This window comes from Apodemus sylvaticus, chromosome 1 (assembly GCF_947179515.1).
Source record: "Apodemus sylvaticus chromosome 1, mApoSyl1.1, whole genome shotgun sequence".
Classification (NCBI taxonomy): domain Eukaryota; kingdom Metazoa; phylum Chordata; class Mammalia; order Rodentia; family Muridae; genus Apodemus; species Apodemus sylvaticus.
Genome location: NC_067472.1, coordinates 190,501,404 through 190,503,901, shown reverse-complemented (window position 1 = coordinate 190,503,901; position 2,498 = coordinate 190,501,404). Strand labels below are relative to the sequence as shown.

Sequence of the window (2,498 nt, the reverse complement as noted above, 5' to 3'; positions counted from 1 at the left end):
AATAATTTGGAGAGAAGCTGGAGATAAGACTCTGGCACCTGACTTTTTAAAACAAAATTAGAAACAGGAAAACTATGAATAAATGAAATTTCTTAACAAGTTTTTTTTGTTTGTTTGATTGTTTTTTTTTTTTTTTACCTACAGGATACATATGTAAACCAATGTTCAACTGTGGGATCAAAAGACAGAGAAATATTTGGTATTTTGTTGTGTAGATAAGTAGTAAAAAAATTCTGCAAAAGTCAACAACTTAGTTTTCTACAACTGAATTTATCAACACATCTTTATTGATTATTATATGTAATCATACATGTTACTAACATTCACATTATTTTTCATGTTACTATACCATGATGAAATTTTATTAACTTTTTGTGGTACATTTGTATTTTATTTTCTTTTTATTGATGAAGCTATTTTGATGATTAAGTTATATCCTGTTTGTAGCCTCTTCTCCTTCCTAATGATAGTGAATTCTGATGAGAAAATCTGAGGATAGAATATGTACATTTTTATTGTTTAAGTGATTTTATTGAAAAAGTGACATGCAATGTGCAGCCTACACACCTTCCTAATTGTATTGAATTCTGATGATATAATCACAGACTCATACTAGTCTCTTTCATGTCTTTATTCATATGCAAAGCCTATGGCGTGTTAAAATGTGTGTTATTGTGTAGGTTATTGACCTATGTGATCATAAAGCTGCAATTTTATTACAAAATTTATATCGATGCAGGAGTTATCCAATAAGTACAGAATTTTATTTGGAGTTACAGTCTATGCATTGTACAACAAGCAAAGTTCCTGTAGTGTGATAGAAGAGAGTCTCATTTATCAAGATAAGAAATTATCCCAAATCAATTGGTAAGCATGAATAATAGAACAGAGTCTTGAAGACAGCAGTGTTCCACTTAATCATTCCTTCAGGAAAGCCCTCTCCATGTCTGCTCATGGTAAAACCCTGAAATCCACTGAGGAAGTGGCTCTTCAGATCCTCTTGCTTGTTTGTGGTTGGGACTGTGGCCAGTGTATTTTGGTTTGTCTACAATTTCTCTCCAATCTTGACTGGTTCTCAACAGAGGCAAACACAGGAGATTTTAAGCCATATGGTTACGGCCAATGCCTTGATTTTCTTTCTCACTACATTTCCAAACAACATGATCACTTTTGCTCCAAGAAATCCTCAAACAGACCTCAAATGTAAGATAGAATTCTTCACTCTCCTGGTGGCAAAAAGCACAAACTTGTGTTCCACCTGTGTCTTGAGTATCCATCAGTTTGTCACTCTTGTTCGTTAATAGAGGTAAAGTTATACTCAGAGCAAGTGTCTCACATTTGGTGGGTTATTCTTGTTGCAGTTGTTGATTCTTTGGTGTCTTAAATAACATCTACAGTCCAATTAAGGTCAGTGGTCCACAGATAACAGACAATAACACTGACTCTAAAAGCAAGTTGTTCTGTTCCACTTTTGGATTCAGTGTAGACATAGTCTTCTTGCAGTTTGCACATGATACGACATTCATGAGCATCATGGTCTGAACCAGTGTCTCCACGGTACTCTTCCTCCATAGATATCACCAGAGAAAGCAGCACATCCACACTCCCAATCAGGACCCCAGAGGCCAAGCTGAGATCAGAGAAATCCATATTACCCTGATGTTAGGGGGTCACATTTGTTAGATTTTATCTTCTAAATTTTATTTGTATCATTGTTCACACATATTTAATAGATTTTCATGTATTTGGAAGGCATGTTGGTGACTAAAACTACCAAATACAAAAGAATCCTTTACTAATAAAATTAAATACTTTATTCTATAAATTATGCATCTGTGTATGAAGAAAGCATACTACTAACTACTGCGCATTACATCAAGAGGAAAGAGGAAAAGAGGCAAAAGCAGTTCATATTCAGGAGCCTTGCGAGGTTTATTGTCTCAGGACCAGGGAGGATATCAAGATCCAAACTGTATTCTTTTACCCTGGAACATGGTAAATTGTTTTTACTAATTATTTTCTGAATCATCAGAAACACCTGCCTATCAGACAGGAGACAAGAGGTATCAGAACAAGAAGGAGGCAAAGTTGTCACTCTGTCAGTGCCTTCCTCAGTCACAAAATTATTTTCTCAGAATATTAAAATCAAGCATCTAACTTTTATCAGCCTGAAATTGACCAAAACAGCAGAGACTACAAGATAAATATCTGGAGTGGTTATAGCTGTCAGTGTGAGGAAACTCAATATATGACTTGAGGTACTTAACCACTGTGAACAAAGAAATATTTTAGCCTTTATTTGTTTATATGTATTGGATGTGTATGTATTTTTCCAGATTCCCTCCCCTTAAGAACAGGTGTCACAAGCCTAGAGCTGGAGGTATCAACAGAGGTAATCTTGCAAATATAGTTTCTAAGAATCAAGCTATGAACAATTGCAGAAGTGGCCACAGCTCTAACCTGCTGAGCCATCCCTCTCCAGCCCCAATCTGAGAAAT

The 2,498-nt window shown here is 35.4% G+C and overlaps 1 pseudogene; it reads left to right on the top strand.

The window, feature by feature from the left end:
* The first annotated feature begins 943 nt into the window (after positions 1–943).
* Positions 944–1,768, top strand: LOC127665682 (vomeronasal type-1 receptor 4-like; annotated as a pseudogene).
* The last annotated feature ends 730 nt before the right edge of the window (positions 1,769–2,498 follow it).